The sequence below is a fragment of the Gopherus evgoodei genome, chromosome 7 (assembly GCF_007399415.2).
Source record: "Gopherus evgoodei ecotype Sinaloan lineage chromosome 7, rGopEvg1_v1.p, whole genome shotgun sequence".
In the NCBI taxonomy this organism is placed as follows: domain Eukaryota; kingdom Metazoa; phylum Chordata; order Testudines; family Testudinidae; genus Gopherus; species Gopherus evgoodei.
Genome location: NC_044328.1, coordinates 30,434,067 through 30,457,185, shown reverse-complemented (window position 1 = coordinate 30,457,185; position 23,119 = coordinate 30,434,067). Strand labels below are relative to the sequence as shown.

Sequence of the window (23,119 nt, the reverse complement as noted above, 5' to 3'; positions counted from 1 at the left end):
GTGGTGTCCAGGTACTTGTGACCCAGGGACCTCTTGATGCCAACTGGCAGATTGGGTGCTTAGAATTTGATAAGACTCCCTTGGGTCAGATATATTCATAATGATACACTAAAGGGTAGCATGGGGAGATCTCTACCAAGAATCAATAACCCACTTACCATGATAATTGTGAAATGTACGTTTGGATAATGTTTAAGGAATTATGTATCTGAACTGAAAATGGTGTTCTCAAGCTATGTGAGTTAAGGCAGGTCAGCAGAAGGAGGCAAGCAGGAGGGAAGAGATGCTTTTCTCCATCTGGGTGGTCATGGGTTTATTGTGAAGTGTCTGCTTAAGAATGGAGGCCATGTACTGACTGAGCCAAATGCTAATCAAGAGTTTGTGAAATTGACAAGAAAGCACACAGGAAAAAACAAGCAGCCAGGGGCTCCTGTTTATGGTAAAGACAACAGATTTGGGGAGTATAAATAGGGGTGCAGGGAGACACCCTGAATTTTTTCCACTAAGGAGGCAAGCTGACAGTGTGGCTTATCTCATGAATGGAAGATCACAGCCAAGCCTGGCTGTGTAATGTGCTGCAAGGATTTGGGTTGAGCTTTGTCCTATAAGTCATGACAGTAACAAACAAGTCTACGCTCCAGTATGCATGTTATGATTTTATAAGTAACCATTCGTTTCCAATATTTTTACTTGCTATCACTTGAAACTCTGTGTTAAATAAACTTTTACTTTTTTACCACTATACATTTATCGCTAAGTGCTGTCAATCTGTGAATAGTGAGCGTGTTCAGTGGAACAGGGCAGGGACTGGACACTTGGGGGGATGCTCCAGGGGGCTTAGTGGCCTATTGCTAACCTGCAGAGGGACATCAGATCCAGGTAGTTTGAGAGGGGAGTGCTTATATTGCCTGTGGAGGTAGGGATCTGACTCATGGCAGGCAAGACAAGGCTTCCTCACACTAAGGGCAGGCAGTAGCAAGGTGCCTCACAACCCAAGAAGCATCACAGTACTATAGTAATGGTGGCTAAGCTTAGGGCATGTCTACACAAATACTTGGATTTATACCCCACTTTGGTGGGCAGTAAGTGCTTATGTAGAAATGCCCTAAGATAGTGATAATGGGGAATCATAGAAATGTTAGTAAATCTTCCTACATAACATATAAATTGACCTCATACTGTCCATTTAAGCTTTAAAAGGTGGAAAGAAGGATGCTTTCTTATGGGTTCTGTTTTCTCTCTCACTTCCCCTTTACATGATTATTGGAAGCCTGCTTTCTGCTGTGATTTCACTCCTTTCCTCACCACACTAATACAGTTCTGCACCCTCAGTACTACAGGACTGAGGGAATCTTCCTTACTTCAAGCAGCTGTGTGGAAACGCAGGCAAGCTTTGTTCACCTGTGCTGCCTCTTGATTTCCTTGCTGTTACTTGCACAGGTTGAAAAAAAACAGAGCCAAATAAGAGAAGCGTTGGACAATCTACACAAGCAGCTGTTGGCGTGCAGCAGCAAGATAAAAACCAGGAACCCTGAGAAAGTCAGGAGCATAGAAGATTGCACTCCAAAATAGGTTACTTCTGTTGTTATGTAACAAGTTTCTTATATGTGTGGAATCTTCTACTTACATTATTTAGATTGTCTAAAGTGATTGTTAAGCAAATAATCCAGCCAATTGTTAAGTTGTACCAATTCTTAGCTGGAGGAAGAATTCCTCATTTTGGATCAATATTAATGCAGTTTTTACACTCCCATTACAAATGATTTGTGATTAATTAGATTTAAAGATTTACCCAAATTTCCCTCTGTCATAAATAGATAAGTAAGAGTTAATAGAACAAAAGTGCTTCATATCTCTTTTGCCTGGAAAGGGTTAACAAGAACAGTGAGCCTGGCTGTCACCTAACCAGAGGACCATTCAGAGGACAGGATACTTTCAAATTTTGAGGGAGGGAAGTTTTTGTGTGTGCTGTTAGATTTGGTTGTTGTTCACTCTGGGGGCTCAGAGGGACCAGATGTGCAACCAGGTTTCTCTCCAATCTCTCCGGTACAGGCTCTTATAAGGTCAGAATAGTGAGTACTAGGTAGATAAAGCGAGTTAGGCTTATGGTTGTTTTCTTTATTTGCAAATGTGTATTTGGCTGAAAGGAGTTCAAATTGGTATTTTGCTGAAAAGATTTTAATTTGTACTTGTATACTTAGGCTGGGAGGGTATTCCCAGTGTCTATAGCTGAAAGACCCTATAACCTATTCCGTCTTAAATTTACCAAGATAATTTTTACTGTTTTTCCTTTTTTAATTAAAAGTTTCTTGTTTAAGAACCTGATTGTTTTTTTTATTCTGGTGTGAGACCCCAGGGGACTGGGTCTGGATCCACCAGGGAATTGGTGGGGAGAAAGGAGGGAAAGGTTAATTTTCTCTCTGTGTTAGGATTACTTTCTCTCTCAGGGAGAGTCTGGGAGGGGGAAAGAGAAGGAGGGGGGAAGGTGGATTTTTCTCTCTGTTTAAAGATTCAAGGAGTTTGAATCACAGCAATCTTCTAGGGTAACCCAGGGAGGGGAAGTCTGGGAGAGGCAGCAGTGGGGGAAAGGGTTTACTTTACTTGTGTTAAGATCCAGAGGGTCTGGGTCTTGGGGGTCCCCAAGCAAGGTTTTGGGGGGACCGGAGTGTACCAGGCACTGAAATTCCTGGTTGGTGGCAGCGCTACAGGTTCTAAGCTGGTAATTGAGCTTAGAGGAATTCATGCTGGTACCCCATCTCTTGGACGCTAAGGTTCAGAGTGGGGAATTATACCATGACACCCTCATTCAACTTGGCACAGTTTGAAATAATCCTGAGTGTTATCTTTACTTAAAAAGCATTATGGGAAGGTTCCAGAGGTCAGTTACAGCGTAGTAAGATTAATCACTGTTTACACTGGCACTCCAGCGCTGCAGCACCAGTGCTGTTCTCTTTATTCCTCTCATCCATGTGGAGTACAACCAGTACTGTGGCCAGGGAGATACAGCGCTGTATGTGCCTTGCCAGTGCGGATGGGGAGTAAGTTACAGTGCTGTAAAGCCACCACCAGCGCTGTAACTCTCAAGTGTAGCCAAACCCACAGAAGTCTGATCCTGCAGCCCTTAGTCCTGGGAATAGTCCCACTAAATTTAATATCCAAATTCAGATCTGATGAAAGTAGATACAATTTCACTGACTTAGGATAGGCTCATTAGAAAATCCAGGCCCAGACCAGTTCAACAAATTTTACTTTCACTGACCAGTGCTGCCTCAGAAGGATTGCCAAAGGTTCTGACTATCCATTTGGAATAAGTTTTAGTCATTCTGTACGTAGGGTCTGAGCACTGGGCTGGATTTATTAAAAACCAATTTGGTACTGATACTGCCCACATAATATTACTTACATGTCAAATGGATAACATAGTGTTACTACTGGATTATCTTTAGCTGTTGAGAAAGCATTCAACCTCACCAAGTGAAAATATTTATTCTATATGCTCACTCTGTTCCAAACTAATTGAGAGTCAAGGTGTCATTGATAGTCTCTTTTTAGAGTAGCTCTGTACTTTAATGTGACATATCCATTGAAGACCCATATCAGAGTTCATGGCAATTGTATCTATACTGTCCCTCTATGATACAGCAAGGGCATCCACTCTCCATCTTCCCCTGTCTGCCATCTCTCGGGGTTGAAGGCCTACATCGCTCTCCCTTCTGACTGGAGCATCACCAGGCTGAACAGTTCCCTGCCTTCTTCCTGATCCAGCAAATGGACAGGACCTTAGGTCCATGGAGGGCCCCCATCCTTAGGGAAGGGTTGGAAGGACTTGGCTTACTGAGGCCCCATGAGATTGTGCTCTTGGTTTGAGCTGAAGCAGTGATGAATCTGACACCACAAGGAAACTCCAGGAGTGGTTTTGAAGGACTGCACCTGCCAGAGCCCATGTTAGGGGTGGATTGATCTCTGATAAGCTTATTAGCATACATGTAGGTTCTTCTATTGTTTTTAATGTTTTCTCTGTAGCACTTTTACCTTAATAACAAAATAGACTTGGATAAGAAATGCTGTGTTGTACCTTCTAATGGCAATTACTCTGAATTCTGAAGAGAAGCTTGCTTAGGGACCCCATTCTTTGCTGGGAATAACACAGTGAAGGCAGAGAACTGTTCAGGCTGAAGCTATCCCAGTCAGGGGGCAGGAAGAGAGGGAGAGAGAGAGATCTCCACCAAACACAGGAAATGGCTAAGAGAGCACAAACTATTCTCCCAAGCATGCTTCCAATCTTCCAATATCTGCCTTTCATTTTTCTAGACTGCTGGGTTACCAAATCTTAAAAGGGACACACCACTGGACAGGGACTGGGATGCCCCCAAGGCCCTACTTAAAGAACATACTATCCTGTCACAGGAAAATGCTAAATGTTCTTTTTAGATGGTGGGCTGCCTCCTCAGCTACACACTTTGCACCCTGGTGGGCCAGTCTGTATTCTACCTTGGTCCCATGGCCTGCCAAGGATCTTAGTTGGTGACTCCTTCATGGACACAAGAGCACAGGCATGTACCTGGAGTGGTTCACCCTCCCTTCCCCATTTTGCAGAGTGAGGGGGACTCTGGTGCAAATTTACATTGAGTGCACCAGGTTGCAGCCCCTTTTCCGGCTTCTCCAGAACCTTCTTCTTAGGTTCTGGCTGCACTTTTCCCTGCACCTCCTGAACTACACTCACCGCATCCTGAAGTTTGCCAAGGCAGCCATCCATCATACCAGAAGGAGGATGCTGGAGGGGGAGGTGCGCTGTGACTGTGGGACCTATTTCTGCTCCTCCCTCAGGTTACATATCTGGGCAGAGTTCCTCTGGGATGCATCCACTGCCCTGGATGCCTTTGAGGAGCAGTGGGTGCTGTTTAGGGTTCTCTGCTTGGTGTCCTCCCTTAGCACCCTGATTTTAACCGTATGACCTCACTCAAGTCTGTTTTTCATTAGTTGTTCTCCAACCTCATTTGAGCCCTGGGCTCAGTGGCTCCTTCCCTTAGGCTGTGGGAGGGGGCATTAAATGTTGGTGGGCTTACATACACACACACCCAACCCCCCAAGAACTCAACAGGTACACAGAGATGTGCAGCTGAGAATGAGGAACTGGGAAGATGGGCCTACTATCCCTACCCTGCAGCTTCTGGGCTTTATGTCCTAGGTGGGGTGCGGGTGACAGAAAGTCCCAGATATGCAGCTTTATGTCTTGGTCTCCCACGCCTCGCTCCTTGCTTGAGGTAACTTTAAGTCTCCTTTGCTCTGCTCCAAGGCTGAGGAACTGGACCAAAGTCTTAAAGACATATACTTCCTTGGATGCATGTCACTGATGCAGATTATCTTGATTTTGGTCTTAGAAAATGACATACACACTTCAATCTGCAACAAACTGGTTTGGTGACATGCTGCAACAAAAGTTACCATTATTAGTTGCACTTTTTTTTTGTTTCACCTGTGAAAGTGTATCATATAGCCCTTAGGTTGTGTCTTCCCTAGGAAAAAAGGTGCATTCTCAGTTTGAATTAACCACTAAAAGTGAAATCCTAGTGAAGACAAGGCAGGTTATAGTGTGTTTTTATAGTGGGAACTCACTTGAGTGTGTTATCTCATCATATAGTACAGCTTAAAGAGTAAGCTTGGATCCTCCACAGTCTTTAACTCAACCTGCTAACTCATGTGAAAACCAGAAAGTGCCTTTTCTTCATGAGGATTTTACCTTGAGTTAGCTAAATGGGTGTAGAGCATATCATTTTTTCCCAGGGGAAAATAGCTCTAAGTAGGATCAAAAGAAGAACCATACAGCCCTATGTGTTGTATACTCTGCCATTCTGTCACAAGAATCCTCTGCAGTGTTTTAGGCATTAGTGATTGCACCATTAAATAGTGTAGGGAACCCCTTCCTCCTGCTCCCCCCCCCCCAAAAAAAAACAAAATCAAAAAAACAACCAGGACCTTGAACTAAGATAGTGATAAGTAAATGGAGAAACTGATTTTCAAACTTTCCCCTCTGCCCTTTGGATGTTATTAATTATCTGCAAATTCAAAAAGAAGCCATTCTGATTACCATTACTTCATTAAGCCTTTTTGATTTAGTCATCATGGGGCTCACATCTTCATCCTTTCAAACGCCTGGACTTGCAGAACACTGTCAAAAGTTATAATCTGAACACAAATAGCTGGAGGAGGGAAATCCGATATTACCTTTATGGCACATTGTGTCACTAATTATGTATTTCAGGTAAATTACTAACTTTTTTTTCCTTTTCATTATAGCTGTTTGGTTATTATTCTTTATAGAGTACATAAATATAATTGACTGTATTAAAATTTAGGAGCATCAGCATAGTAGATAAAAACATATATTGTTACAGCATTAGTTGATGCATTCTGTTTTTAAAAGCTTTGTTTACTGGCAGTTTGTCTGAAAGATCTCATTTCAGTTTAGTTTGGGTGATACTACAGGATCCAAGGGAGGTGGGAGGGGTCACTGTAAATAACTAGTCATTGCATGTGTTTCTACTATTTATACCCTATTCACATTGCTTTTATTAAACAGAGCTTTTTCTAATTACATGTGCTCTAATACGGTTTCTGTCTATGAAATTACTGCTCCTTTATAGCAATTATAGCCTTTAAGACAAGGGAAAGCATTCTGCTAATAGCTGACTAAACTGCCTATATGGCAGCAATGAAAATGCATCTTAGAAAAAGGTAAATAGTGTTGCTGGACATTAGCATTCTGCCACCAAATTCAGAATGAAGGACACTAGAATTTTTAAACCTACCCCATTATTGTTACTAATTATATATAACCATCTATTTGTTGGTCTGAAAGGGTTGGTGAACTGAGGCTGTGCTAGCCTTGATGGACTGGGCTTTTCTGAAAAGCATCGGAAAATTCTGTTCATGATTACCTTCCGCACATAGTATGAAGAAGACTATTCCTGCCTGGGGAGCGAGGTGTTGAAGACTCTACCACTCAAGCAGTACAGTAGCAAGTAACCGCTGAAATCAAAGGTGAAATCCTGCTTGACATCCGTGTTGCCTCAGAAGAGGCCCCATTGACACAAGACTGTGATTGGAAGGAGAATGCCTGATGCCTCAGTTGCAAATACACAGAGCCAGCACAATAGTCTTTCTGTTTGTGTACAGATTATCAAGTAATCTACCAATGGGAATTCAAAACAGTGTACAGTCCCCTTTACTCCAGTGGAGAATTAGTCCTAGAGAGGAGAAATGATTTGCCTGAGTCCAGAAAGCAAGTCCTTGGCAGAGCCAAGTTTGGTACTCAGGAGCCCCGGGCTCTCTCTCCCACTGTAAGTCCACTAGACCATCCTGCTTGTCATAAGTCTGGTTAATATCATTTGCTTTTTAAAGAGATCCATAACTTCTATCTTCCTGGGTTCTTATATGCCCTCCATCACCACAGTACCTGAATGCCTCCCCAGTATTTATGGATTTATCTTCATAACAGCCTGGTGAGGCAGGGAAGTGTCACTCTTCACATTTTACTGATAGGGAAGAGAAACACTATAAGATCAAGTGACTTGCAAGGTCATACAGGAATTCTGTGACTGAAATGGGAATTTAACTTGTATCTTGAATCCCAGTCCAGTGCCTTATCCACCAAACCATCCTGCCTCAATTAGTTTGTAATTGGATATTTGTAAGATCACATATAAATTTCTTTTCCTCTATAACCCATTTTAATAGTGTTCACTTGAGAGCATTGAAAAAAGGATGCACATGATTATTTTAAAACAGCATGCTTTTGTATAATAAGATACCCTTTGCAATTTCACATTGTAAAATATGTTCACAGTTTAGTAACTGGCCTGCCATCAAAATAGCATCTCACAGTAATTTGTCTGCATCTTAAAGCTCAATTTTAAAAAGCAAAAGTAACTGATGTGCAGGCACAATAGTTATTTTGAAAATACTTGTATATCTCACACATTAAACTATTTCCTTAATATACTTTCTACAGAGATTTATGGTGTCACTACAATTAGAGCACAATCACATAAAGACTGGTAAACCAAAGGCTTCCCCCACACATGTGAGAATGAAACCAACTACATTAGTTTATCCCCAAGGCTCACAAAGCTGGTGAGCTGCTAGAATGTCCTTCTGCTACAAGACCACTGAATGGATAGTCTGGTGGAACTATGCAATTATCTGGTGTCCTCAACAATTGATATAAATCCCCCAACCTTCTTCCAATCCCCTTCTCCCCAATAGCACAGATGCCTATAGTTCTTTAGCAAACTGGGAGGCATGGATAAGCATTCACATTGCACTCCTCACCAGTGCCTGGCCCAGGCTAGGAAAGCTAATGATCCAACCAGTGGACCAAAGTTGGTGATGAATATTGGTCATGAGCCACCTGAGGCATGTTGTGCGTACATTAAGACGATGACTAGAAAACTATGCCCTGTGAAACATGAAGACATGCATCTAGGACACAGGTAGCACATAACTTGCTATCAACAGAGACAAGATATGATGTCTCGCACCTTCAGCTTCCCAGGATATTATGCTAATTTCTTTCCAGTGAGGACTTAGCTACTGTGCTTCATGTAACTTCTCCTACCTGAAACTAAAGCCAAAAGGTGTAGAGAAATTCCATCTTGCGCAATATGCAGCAGCTCACCTCTTGAGTAAGGGAAAAATGTTGAGTTCATGCCAAATGGGTGCTCTCCACATTCCTTGCCTCTCCATTCGTTACTGATTATAATGCAATGCCTGGCTGTAATCTTTAAGGCCCCATAAGTACATGGCTATTTCAGAGATTGATTCTTCATCTGTCTTCTCTCAATGCCACTGTTATCAGTGAAAGCTCAATGGTTGCTGGAGTCCAGTGTGAAATTCTCAGAAGCAGGTGTCAGAATGTTCTCAGCAAAGATCCTAGACTGTGGGACTCTTTTCCAGAGGTGATTAGAATGAGCCTGATCATTGTCAGGGAATGATACAAAAAACCCACCTTTCTACAGAAACCTTTAGTCAACAACAAAGAAGCAAAAGAGGGTCAACCCTTGCCCGCTCCCCCGAAATCAGTTGGCCTTGCAAAAGGCGAAGAGCAGGGTCTTTTATAAACTAAGTGCAAGTCTTCATTTTGTATTGGCACATTGATAATTTGGTAATGGATGCATCAGTTATACGCCTATGCTCTATGCCACTGGGGACTTCCCTCCAGTGAGGAGATGAGATCAGTGCTGACCCCACTGTGCTGCTAGAGTGACACATCATAGGGAAAAAATCAAGGGAGAGAATTTAGCTGTGTGCACCATATAAATAAAATAAGCAAATACAGAGAAGAGACTAAACCCTTATCCTTGCAGCAGGAGGGAAATGTGCAGTTCTCCCTTCTGGCAGGGGAGGTTATCAACTGCACAGAGGAGACATTGTGTTTCAGATATTTGTCATTAATTAGGCAATGGCAATTATCTCTTGGATAAAACTACAGCCATTCCAGACCCCATAAAATCTACTGAATCAGTCTATGCCTTAGGAATTTGATAATCTAAATGAGTCAGCTGGATAAAAGCCTCCTTAAAGCTAGAAGTTGCCCAGATCTGTAGAAGCCAGGGACTCATTTGGACCTATAATGTGGTGTTAAATATTAATTCTTGCTAAAGTTTGTTTTATATAAAGGAAAAAAGGAGAAAAGATATATTGTTTAAGTCTGTAGCAGGCAGGTGGGAAAATGAGGACTGGGGAATGTCCTAGGCAGGAGCCTACATAGAAAGAAAAAGCCAAAATAAATGTAGACACAATGGATGAGATTCACAAATGTTTTCAAGCACCTAGCTCCCATTTAATGTGAATCCCACCAAACCCTCCTTTCCTAATAGCTTTTTAGCATTTGAAGGAAGCTGTCGTGGTTCTAGGGTGAGGTGTGCTTTTGACCCCCAAGCAGCTTCTCTGGGGGCACCTTCTTCAGGTGACAAGCCAATCTGCACTTCTCTCGGAATGGAATCCTGAGAGTCACTTCACTTTTAGGCAGGGTCACCAGGCTATAGAGCCAGTAGGTAAATGCAAGGATTCAACACAGCTCCATCAAAACAAAATATTATTTATCCAAATGAGCATAGCAAAGGAAAAAAATTATATGTATATTAAGCTAGCATTCCTCTCACAACTTAGGTATGCCCAACTTACCTCAGTAGTCCCTACCTTGTACTCCTGGGGACATTACAGCCTGCTACTTTTTGCTGACTGTGTGTCTTGTGTCACAAATGCTCAGTTTTTAACCACTTTCAAGCTCTTTAAAATTTCCTGCCTAAAGGCCCCTGAAATTTCAAGCTCAGACCGTCCCCAGTGCTCATGGGATCAACTAGACCTCTGATTCCACATACATACATTTTCGGTTTGTGTACTGGCCATTGGGGCTGCCTACAGCCATTGACTTTGGTTCCTGCAGATACATGGCTAACCTAGACTAATTTAACTGATTTAACCCTTAGCTAATCTTAGCCAGCAACACAATAACAATCAAACCCTCAGAGATCTATTCATCTATATGACAGCCATAAACTTAATACAGATACCTCCCATGTAGTTCACAGCAGCATTAAAGAATCATAGGAAGTCATTGTTTTCACATGGCCAGGGGAAAGGCTCCTTTTACCATTTCTCCCCCTTTCACACCCATGTAAAGCTAGCCACATTTTAAGATCCATAAATATATGACCAAATTCACTGGGCAATTAGTTCTGTGTTGTGTTGTTCCTGTAGAGCTATTACACCAGCTTAACCTGGGGATTCCCCTAACGTGAGAGAATCTGAGTGGCACAGGGTCAGTGAAGTGGCCCCCATACACAAGTCCCCCTTGTGTAGGAGGACAGCTGAAGAAAAAAGGGGGAACAACCAAGGAACATGCTCCTAACTCTTGACTGCTGGAGCAACCTTTGTAAGATGGGAGCAACGTCAAGGTGGCTCTATCAATGCAAAGATGCCCACCAGAAGGATTCCCCTGGTATAAAGGGAACTTCAGGTGTCACAGAGCCACTGTAGTGATGCCTAAATTATCCCTTCCTGGGGCAAACACGATGGGTAAGAAAGTATGGCAGAGGCATCTCCATGCCCTAGTGATCCCTGGCTGCAATAATCTGGGCAGCCGCCACAGTTAGAGAAGCCCATTAACTTGACCCAGGGGGACAGACTGGTATAGGATTGGGGTATTGATGCCTAAAGCCAACTTGATACCCTAATCCTCCTCAGCTCTGCCAAGTATATCTGAGCTGCAGATATAGACCTAGCAAATACACTCACTTAATCATTACGGAGTATGCAACAAGCAAAGAATTTCGGCCAGGAAAATTAAACAGTATTAGCACATGAAACAGTCATTGTCCAGTCATATCACTCCTATTCCACACCAGCAATTCACCTTAAAGTCTCACCATTGAACAGTATCTGCCTCTCATCACTCAATCAGTATTTAAAGCTGTGTCTGCTGAGTCATTGAACCTAATTACACCTCCAAGGTGTATGTCACTGGAAAGTCTAAGAAAGAGTACAAAGCACTTTGCCGCCCTCCAAAGAGAAGTAAAAGATGTCTTTTTCTTGTTTTCTCATTTTTGATTTTCTCATTTGTTTTATAATAGCAATAATCTCTATTGCTTTCGTATACTTGCAACAAATGGCTTTTGCAATCAATAAAATGTCTCAGCTTTGCTTTGGCTATTAATCATTCTCAGTAGCCTTTATTGCTTTGTATATTATAAAACCATAATGGGAGAGCCCAGACTCTGCTGTCACGCACCCTTATTATGAAGTGTATGAAAACCCTTGTTTCCACACATCCCCATCCACCCTTTCGGCAAGCGACATGAGGATAGACATTGGAAACTCTGCGGCTGGGATTAGACACCCTCAGGATTGATAGATGGATGACAGGTTCCCCACAATCATGAGGGTGGGGAACTCAATATCTTCCTTAAAGCTCTGTTATCCCAGAGAGGTAGAAGGCTAACTGGTGACCTAACCAGAAGGTTGAGTCAACGCCTACCAAAAGGCAGGCCACCATGAGGTGGGACAGTATTCCAAGAGATTTTGGACATAGGGTGATTGGAGACATAGGGCCCTAACCTGTACTTCAGTAATGATACATCCTGCCTAGTCTATATCTGCATATGAAATGAGTCTGTGCTTTCAGTGATGCAGCACAGAGTCACACAAGATGCTATGATACAAGAACAGCTGAAAAGGCTGCCACCAGAACATCCATGGCTGTTAAAAGGAATCCTTTGTCATTTGCTTTTTCCATTAGGATTTCAAAAAGCATTGATCAGCCCTGAAAAAGTGGTTATCTAATAATGAACCATTTATGCTTATTTTAGTAATTAAAATATGTTTACTGCTTTTTACTCCTTTTAGTTCTGCAGAGCCAAATGAATTATGAGGGAGGGAGCTAAATTCTATTCCTTATGCATCATTGACTGAGTTGTTTACTCAGTTCCAATCTAATCTAAATTATATCTGTGTAAACCTCTTGAAGGGCCGGTGTAGGTGCAGGACTGCAACATAAAGGTCTGGCACCTGGTCTTGGGCATTTTTCAGATCGTGTAGGCCACACCTCACTTTAGCAGAGCCAATTTACCCCCATATCTCTGATGAACTTTTGAGATGGCAGGTCCCACAATGCAACCCTGGCTAAAAACAATCTTGTGGGTTAGCGGAAACATATACCTCCTCTGAACATTGTTATTCAGTGCAGAACATTATTTTATCTTTACCACTTGTCATGGTATAAATCCCTACTCTGAACCTTAGCGTCCAAAAGATGGAGTACCAGCATGAATCTCCCTAAGCTTAATTACCAGCTTAGATCTTGTAGTGCTGCCACCAGCCAGGACTTGCAGTGCCTGGTCACTCTTGTCCCCCCAAAACCTTCCCAGGGGACCCCAAGACCCAGACCCCCTGGATCTTACACAAGGAAAGTAAACCCTTTCCCCCACCGTTGCCTCTCCCAGGCTTTCCCTCCCTGGGTTACCCTGGAAGATTACTGTGATTCAAACTCCTTGAATCTAAAAACAGAGAGGAGTGCACCTTGCCCCCTCCTCTTTCTCCCTCCCCAAGAGGTAATACAGATTCAAGCTCTGTGAATCTAAAACAGAGGAGTTCCACCTTCCCCCCTCCCTTCTCTCTTCCTGTCTCCCACCAATTCCCTGGTGAGTACAGACTCAATTCCCTCGAGCCTCAATAAGGGGAAAAAATCAATCAGGTCTTAAAAAGAAAAACCTTTAATAAAAGAAAGAAAAAAGTAAAAGTTGTCTCTGTAATTTAGATGGTAAATGTTACAGGGTCTTTTAGCTTATAGACACTAGAGAGAAGCCTTCCCCCCAGCACAAATACAAATTAAAATCCTTCCAGCAAAATACACATTTGCAAATAAAGAAAACAATCAAAAAGACTAAACCGCCTTTCTACTTGTACTCACTATTTGAACAGAAAATTAGAGAGCCTGTCTGTAGGTACGTCTGGTTACTTTCAGAACCCAGAGAGAACAACAGACAAAGAAAACACACAAACAAAGACTTCCCTCCACCGAGATTTGAAAGTATCTTGTCTCCTGATTGGTCCTCTGGTCAGGTGGTCCAGGTTCACTGCTTGTAACTCTTTACAGGTAAAAGAGACATTAACCCTTAACTATCTGTTTATGACACCACTGTGTGGAGTAGGCTGAGGATTAGAAAGAGTCAAGAATTTGTTGACAAAGATTTTTTTTTGCCTTCTTTTTAAATCAAAAAGCGATGATTGAAATAGATATTTTCCCCTCAAGAAAGGATCCGTTTCGAACAAGAAGGTTTCTCATGTCCAGGATGGAATTTCTGGTTAAAAAAAAACAAATCAAATCAGAGAGTGACTCCTACCCCAGAATAGTCTGGTGCTGAGGGCAGTAACCTGGGATAGGGCAGACCTGATTCAGCTTGAACTTAACTCTTCTATTGCTCAGGTGAGTACCCTCACCAGCAGGCAATTGGCTATTTTGAGGGGGACACTTTCATCCAACCCCCTCTCTCCCTCTTCCATCCAAAAAAGCACATCAGTTTCATCCTGTTGTGGAACAGAATTTTTTAAATGTTTGTGGGAGGGGAAAGCCATTTCCCACCTAGTTTTATTGTGTCTCACTTCACCTGTCTCACTTTTAAGTGTGGTTACAAGAGACTCTTTTTAGGGTGACCATATTTCCCAAAGGGAAAACAGGACACCATGTGGGGCTGGCCCAAGCCCCTCCCACCAACCACCTGCAGTTGTGTCCCCCCCACTCTCCACAGGGCTGGCTCCAGCTGCCCACCCAAGCCTTGCCAGCCCCCTATTCGAGGCTGTCACTCAAACCATGCCAGCCTCCCCACTCCACAGCATTCCTCTGCACCGCACCCCACTTTTTTGATGAAAGTGGACATTTGTCCCATTTGCTCTTGCCAACTGATTCAGTTGGCAAGAGCAAATGGGACAAATGCCCACTTTCATCAAAAAAGTTGGGATGACTGGGACAGGGCTTACAAAAGGGACTGTCCTGGCCAAAATGGGACGTATGGTAACCCCCCCTTGTTGCTGTCTTGTGAACTGAACAGAGTTATCCTATTAGGGACTGTACCTTTGAATTGTGATGTAATCTTGGGTAAGTCATGCACTCTGTGCCTCAGTTGTAAAATGGTATGAAAAGGTTCTCCAACACTAAAGCACTAAAGATCTATGGCTGTAAATATGATAAAGCAAGGCAAAGTATCATTATGGCTTCTATGTTATTATTGTGGGGTTGTTTTTTTTTAGAATGGGCTGGTAGCACGTGTCACCTTCTCACTTGTTAGACTACTGTATTTTTTTTAAATGTGGGCTAAATGCCCAGATTTTTACCAACCCCAAACTTTGGAGATGTTGGAACTGGATTCAGCTTGGCATCCAAACTTTACAGCAACCCCCCCATCTTCAGAACCAAACCCTTGAATCTGAACAACTTCAAACTTAACAGCTTACCTCCAACTCTTGTTTGTTATAGAATCATAGAATCTCTGGCTTGGATTGGACCTCAGGAGATCACCTAGTTCAACCCTCTGCTCAAAACAGAACCAATCCCCAGACAGATTTTTGCCCCAGATCCTGAAATGGCCCTGTCAAGGATTGAATTCACAACCCTGAGTTTAGCAGGCCAATGTGTAAACCATTGAGCTATCCTTCACCCAAAAATGTAGGAAGATATACCTATCTCATAGAACTGGAAGGGACCCTAAAAGATCACTGAGTCCAGCCCCCCACCTTTAGTAGCTCAACCAAGTACTAATTTTGCCCCAGATCCCTAAGAGGGACCCTCAAGGATTGAGCTAACAACTCTGGGTTCAAGCAGGCTAGTGCTCAAACCACTAAGCTATCCCTCTCCATATATACGCAGCTGACTCATAGCATCCCCATTACCCATGAAACCTTGGCATCACCAATAAGAAAAATATGTTCTGTGAAAAACAGCTTAAAGCTGCCTGAAGTATCTCAGCTACAACTTACAATTATTGAGATTTGAAATATATTATCAACAGATATTTGTATGGAATAGGAATTTCAAGGATACTTAATAACTTAGGTGTTATCTTAGTCGAAGTCATTGTCTCCAGTTTATGTTTTAATCAAACTAAATAAAAGTTAATTACTGCAATAGTTATAAACAACCAAAATGCCATACATACAAAAAGCCCAGTGAAAAATTATTACTAATGCAACCTCCTAAAGCATAAACTTTACAGTGCAGATTGTAGTGCTAGTAATTTAGAATTGATTTGAGACACAAAACTTCTCTTGAAGTTTGTTACTTCTAAAACTGCTCTATAGCATCTAAGAATGTACACTCTACCTTTATTTCTTCTTACTAAAGCGAAAAGATGGATGAGTTGTTCTTTATTTGAAAATTGATTTCAGTAACCTCTAAGGTATTCCATGCTTATGTTTTGGACACATTATTCATCATGCTTCTATTTTGGAGAAGTTATTTTGAATCAGTTAGCATGCTATCTTGTTTCACCGTAGTCTTCTATCACATTTTTATATCAATTTTACGTAATTACATCAATCACTGCTGTTCAAAAACTAGAAAATATAAATATTACCCTGCAAATAGTATAGCTCCTTTTGTCTATTTGTATTCAGTCCTCTATTTTTCTCTTCATTGCCTTATTAAATAAAGAAAATTAATTTATTCAATGAATCAGGTATATAAGTAGAGAAAACATGCATGAGTTTCTTGATATACACCAACAAATTACATATTATCCATCAATAATTTTATTCTCTGATGTCGAATATGAAATAGAGAGTTTGCAACTTTCCATGAATTTAATCAAATGTTCTTTTTATACTTAAAGTTTTAAAGCTTAAATAAGAAAAAAAGGTCAATCAGAAATTCCAATTAGATTCCTCGCCATGTCAAATCCATAGCAAAGATTTTAGACATCTCATATAATGGAGTTCTTTTTTTGCTTTATCACCTAATAGGCTGTCCTCTTCTGCACTGGTTGCTGCTTGATATGGTGATAAATTTGCTTCTAAAAACCTTCTGGCATCTTCAAGGTTATGAAAAATGTATGTTTTATTCCTTACAAAACTATACTTTATCTGGTTTAAAATTTGCCACATCAGCCTTAATACATGTGTATTCTTTTACTTTCTTCTGCTCTTCAAAAAGTTACAATCAGAGTTTACATCAGTTGTTTTGGAGACAGTGAAATAATTTTTATTCATAAACTACAGAACTTAGTACAAATTTCCACTTTAAAAAAGGAGCAAAGGCACTTGACATATAATCAAAGTCATAGGGCAAGGTTCTATGCAAAAAAAACATTACTTGAGAAGTGTGAGGGAAATAAGTTCTTACTGAAATAAGAATATTAATGTAAGGCAAAAATTCCTGTAATCCTTGGCTTGTCTACAAGGGCAAATTGACCCAAACAGCTATTGCAAAATAAGCTATACCTCCCTTCGTGGGCACTCCATTTCAGAATAAAAGTAACTTTTCCCAGAATAATTAGTGCACTGTGAGAGCACACAAATTATTCTGGGAAAAAGTAATTTGTATTCAGAAATAGAATATCTACATGGGACACACTGAAAGTTATTCTGAACAGCAATTCAGAATAGCTTACTCCACAACAGCTCTTCTGTTCAAATTTCCTCTGTTCAAAGTCAAGGTATACAGGTTTTTTATAGGCAAGAACCACAGAATTGGGGAGGATGGAATCCTTTCTGCTCCACCCCAAGTCCCCAAGGCATTCAGAGCTACATGGTTGCTGCTGAAGTGCACGGGCTGTAAATGTCATGGTTTTAATCAGTGGCTCATTCATTTGTGGCCCCTGCCCTACCCCAATTCTACTACAGCATGGGGGGGATAGCTCAGTGGTTTGAGCATTTGCCTGCTAAACCCAGGGTTATAAATTCAATCCATGAGGGGGCCATTTAGGTATTTGGGACAAAAATCTGTCTGGGGAGTGGTCTTGCTTTGAGCAGGGGGTTAGACTAGATGACCTCCTGAGGTCCCTTCCAACCCTGATATTCTATGAGTCTAAGTATTGCTCCATAGAAGAGATATTACAGAGCCACACATAATGTGCTGTCCATGTTGTGTGTTCACAGAGCAACTGGAAAAATAGTACTGTACTAGGTAAGAATATTGTTACCCTTTTTGACCCAAGCAGCTAGCCAAAATTGAGGACTCTGGTGACATTCCAGGTAGCAGTAGAAACTGGACAATGGAGTCTCATGTTTTCCTTGATGCAACCCTTGTTTATTTATAAGGAATGTACAAGGTCCTGTTCCTCTGAATGCAGGAGGGACCAAAACCAAAATGTGCAGTTTCTTCGCTTACGGCCCCAAGCTTTGTTCAGCCTGCACTCACATTTCTTTCTAGGCTTCTCCTGGGTCACACCACACGTACAGGCTGCAGCTTGGATCTCGCACTCTGGTCCCGAATCTCCCTTATTCTGTGCCCCCACAACCCACCACTCAGCAAAACCCACCCTCCACTCATTTAGTCCAAAACTCTTGGGTCGGTTCACAATCCCTTTTATCATAAGTGATTAACTTATCCAGACAGTTATGTTAATTGAAATGTGTGTTCATGGCCAATCTCAGAGAGTCTGTGACTGATGCCGTCACTAGTACCTCTCAGTATAACAATATTAAATTCTTGTGAATATCAAAAAGGCCAGACAAGCTACATTTAACACATAGAAAAGGTCAGTATCCTAATATATCAACAAACATTTTCTGAGAGCCAGATTATGACTTGAGCAATCATAAGTAACAATCAATAAAAACTGAGATATGGGAGAGAAAATTTAAGCATAAGTAGAATTAGATAAGGGTATGGCTACATTTGGAATTTCAAAGCGCTGCCCCGGCAGCGCTGCGGGAGCGCTGCCACGGCAGCGCTTTGAAGTGTGAGTGTAGTCGGAGCGGCAGCGCTGGGAGAGAGCTCTCCCAGCGCTGCATGTAAACCACATCCCTTACGGGTGTAGCGTGCAGCGCTGGGAGCCGCGCTTCCAGCGCTGCTGCCCTGATTACACTGACGCTTTACAGCGCTGTATCTTGCAGTGCTCAGGGGGGTGTTTTTTCACACCCGAGTTGCAGCGCTGTAAAGTGTGAGTGTAGCCAAGGCCTAAGATCCAGAAGACTAGAACAAGAAGGCATACAGTACAGCAGTCTCCGTTTCAGTGTGGTTAACTAGCAGCATCCTGGCAAAATTCACATAAATGGTGGAGCAGAGCAACCACATTCCTTTCTGGAAACCTGATTTTACATGTTCACTGTGGGCTTGATCCTGCCCTACTGAAGTCAATAGGAGTTTTGTCATTGACTTCAATGGGAGTAGGACCAGATCCTAAGTCCCTAGTGCACATTAGGCAGCTAGGATGTAATGCATTAAGCATGGAGCTGGTAGTCAAAAGACCATGATTATCAATTATCCCATCCGTAAAACGGATAATGTTTATCTACCTCTTTATAGCACATTAAGGTCTGCAAATATAGAAAAGCCATCGAAGTACTAAGTTGCATTATGAATAAGTTTGGAGATCTCATTCTCATCCCCTTTCATATGCCACAAAAGCACTACATGACTATCAGTCTGCACAGAAGGGATCCAGGAGTGGACTAGAACATTGCAAGTCAGGATAGATGTCCTTTAGCAGGGCCACTGTATGTGGTGACATCTCTATGGCCTCTGTTCACACCACATCTGACCGCCAACTTCTGCTCTCATTAACACCAAAATTAATCCATTTTCATGGGCCAAATCTTCAGCTCTTGAAATTTGTTGTAGCTCCACTGAAACCAGTGAAACTAAAGCTGATTTATACCAGGTGAGAACCTAAACTATTGGCTTCTTTGGATTTACACTGGTGTAACTGAGGGCCAAATTGGACCTTATGAATTAGCCTTCAAATATTTTTAAAGAGTGGAATGAACACAGTGGTGTCTCCAAAGTACACTGTTGGCTGCACACAATCTGTCAGATTAACAACCACTCTTATTTTAGAGTCATAGACTTTAAGGTCATAAGGGACCATTATGATCTCTAGTCTGACCTCCTGCACAATGCAGGCCACAGAATCTCACCCACCCACTTCTGTAAAAAATTCCTGACCTATGTCTGAGCTATTGAAGAGCTTAATTTGTGGTTTAAAGACTCCAGCAAGTGACCCGTGCCCTATGCTGCAAAGGAAGGTGAAGACCCCCCAGGGCCTCTTTATGAAAGAGACAAACAAGCAACATTAACAATGGTAAGAGGCTCATCTTCCCAAATAGGAACAAAGAAGTGTTACCTTTATGTAAGGTTTTACTATCGCTGAAACCATTTTGATGAAGGAGGTGGATGGAGCAAGGTAAAACTGACTCAAGAAAGGCCTTTGGGTGTATTTCCCCCCACTGCAATTAAAAAAAAGGGAAGAGGGGTAGTATTTGCCAAGAAGAGGTCCTGGTCAGGGCTCCTTGGGATGCAATGACTCAGCACATTTGGTAGACACCCTCCACCAGCAAATCTGCTATGGATCCACAGGTGTAAGTTAATGATATCTCCCTCTGAGAGAAAGTAGGGGTTCAAATATCATTACTGGAACCTGGGAAGATAAGTAAGTTGCCCACTCATTCATTTCTTCCCACTAAACCTGAGGATTCAGCTAATGCTTATCTGGATATGCAAAATACAAGCTGTTTGGCTGTGATTCCCTAGAATGTAATCTGATGACTCTTAATATCAACAAAACTTTAAATTCACAGGTCTATCTTAGAAGACATAACATATAATAATATATTTATAAAGATAGATAATTTAACAATGTCATGCTAGCTGTTCAGTGCTTAACTTAATGCATCTATTTAACAGAGCCTTTCTTTGAAAAATCCCAAATATTAGCATGTAACAGAAGGATTGGGGAAGCAAAGCAATAGTCTCATCTGAGGCTTTAATATAAATATGTACCATCAGTCGTCTGCCTCTAAGCTAGAGGTTTAGCAATCACTTAAAAATGAGCTTTACAAAACTCATGAAGGCTTTTTTCAAGGTTCACTACTCACTGAGTTCTCTTTCAAATTTTTCACTTACCTTAATGCCTTGTTACTCCTTTTTGACCCAAGCAGTTAGCCAATATTTTGGAGTCTTGTGGGTCATTTCCACAGGGATAAAACTGATGATTGATTCTGGTATTTCTTTGCTGCAATCCTGTTTATTTACAAAGAATGTACAAAGCCACGCTTCCCTAAACACAGTAAGACTCAAGCCGGAGGCAGTTTCTTTGCTCACAGTTCCAAGCCTCTTTCAGCCAACACTGTGCCCAAAAACACACTTTCGGTTTGCTCTTAGGGTCATGCTACAAGTGCTTCTTTGGCTGTGTCTGGTGCTTCCTTCTCTGCCTGGGTCTACTTACTTACTTACCTACCTACTGAAGTGTTTTCTCAGGAGGGACCATTTTGCTTTTCATGTGATCTTTAATATTAATGGGTTTCAAAGGCACAATAATCATAGCCTATGTGGGTCATTATTTTATTTTATCCCTCAAAACCCATTAGTAAGTCACTGCCATAAGTTACCTTATTTATTTGTATTGCAGTAGCAGGTAAGGCCACAGCCATGAATTAGAGTTTCATTGTGCAAGGTACTGTACAAACAACAAAAAGACATCCCTGAACTGAAACGATTACAATGTAAGTAAGTTTATCTCACTTTTAGGTTACTAATTTTGTCATTTTATTGCAATTCAGATTAATTTTGCTCCAAAAGAAGTTACCTGGACACATTCAGACTAGAAATAAGGAGCACATTTTTAACAGCAAGGGTAATTAACCATTGGGACAATTTACCAAGGGTTGTGGTGGAGTTTCCATCACTGGACGTTTTAAAATCAAGATTGACTGTTTTTCTAAAAGATATGCTCTAGTTCAAACAGGAATTAATTCAGGTTTGTGTTATACAGGAGGTCAGACAGGATGACTACAGTGGTCCTTTCTGGCCTTATAATCTACAGACCAGTTTAGTTAAAAAACTAGCCTGGATAGAGGGTGAAAATCAGGACTTTAAAGGCTCTATTATGGCTGTGGCCCTACAAAATTCACAGCCATGAAAAATGCATCACAGACCATGAAATCAGGTCTCTCCCACCTAAAATCTGATCTTTTGTGCGGTTTTACCCTATGCCATACAGATTTCACAGGGGAGACCAGCGTTTCTCAAATTGAGGGGCCTGACCCAAGAGGGAGTTGCACAGGAGTCACAAGGTTATTTTAGGGCAATGGTTCCCAAACTTTAACAACCTGTGAACCCCTTTCACTAAAATGTCAAGTCCTGCAAACCCACTCCTAAAAATGAGTTTTTCCAGGGATTTTTTCCTTTACTTGAGTATAAATTATAAAAGCAGTGATCTTGGAAATATAAAAGTTGTTTTTATGACATGCTTATTACACACTATTTATTATTAATTATTATTTATCATTACTGTATTTTTATTACATTATGGAAACAGCAACACTCTTCCAAGATCTCACTTTTGGAGCTTGTATTACTTTGAACAAGCCTGTTACAAGACAAGGCTCCTATGTTTCATCAAGGATGTGAAACAGCATGAGAGTATTTAAGAAGCCAACTCAAAGAGTTCCTCCTACACAAGCATTCAGGTCTTGAGCAGTCCTGGCAAACAATGCACATTACAACAAAACTTAAACTTGTTCTTTATAATAATTAAAAAAAAATACTAGCTGCCTATTTAATTTTAAAAACAGCAAAAAATATCTACCTTCCTTTCCATTTCTTGTAAGGAGTCTTGAAGTTTAAATCTCCTCAGTGTGATAGATATGCTTGCTTTGATCTGCTTAGCTCTTGGAAGTCCAGGGGCTCCAGGCTGCTGGCCCCGTTCTGCCCGGGGTCCCTACAGACAGCTCTGTCCGCCATTAGGGATTTTTTTCCCCGAGAGCTCCCTGTAACATTTTGCAAACCCCAATTTGCGAACCAGTGTTTTAGGGGGATTCACGGTATTGCCACAATTACTTCTGCGTTGCCTTCAGCTCTGGGCAGCTGGAGAGTGGCGCCTGTTACTCCAGCACCTAGCTCTGAAGGTGGCACCCTGCCAGCAACAGCACAAAAGTAAGGGTGGCAATACCATACCATGGCACCCTTACTTCTGTGCTGCTGCCTTCAGAGCTGAGTGGCTGGATAGTGGCAGCTGCTGACTGAGGGCCTAGTTCTGCAGGCAGCAGCAAAGAAGTAAGGGTGGCACTGCCATACCATGCCATCCTTGTTTTGTGCTGCTGCTGGTGATGGCTCTGCCTTCAGAGTTTGGCTCCCGGCCAGCAGCCATCACTCTCCAGCTGCCCAGCTCTGACGATAGTGCCACCACCAGCAGCAGCACAGAAGTAAGGGTAGCGGTACCGCAACCTGCCCCACAATACACACAACTCCTTTATTGGTCAGGAGCCCTAAATTACAACACCATGAAATGTCAGATTTTAATAGGTGAAATCATTAAATTTATGATTTAAAAAAAAAAAGTATGTCCGTGAAATTGACCAAAATGGACTGTGAATTTGGTAGGGCTATTATTGCTCCAAGAATTACAGC

General features: G+C 41.7%; 1 long non-coding RNA gene across 1 annotated transcript; it reads left to right on the top strand.

The window, feature by feature from the left end:
• The first annotated feature begins 1,490 nt into the window (after window positions 1-1,490).
• Window positions 1,491-22,709, top strand: LOC115655401. The gene is made up of 3 exons (XR_004001381.1): window positions 1,491-1,502; window positions 9,105-9,108; window positions 22,603-22,709. It is a non-coding gene; the product is annotated as an uncharacterized LOC115655401 (long non-coding RNA).
• The last annotated feature ends 410 nt before the right edge of the window (window positions 22,710-23,119 follow it).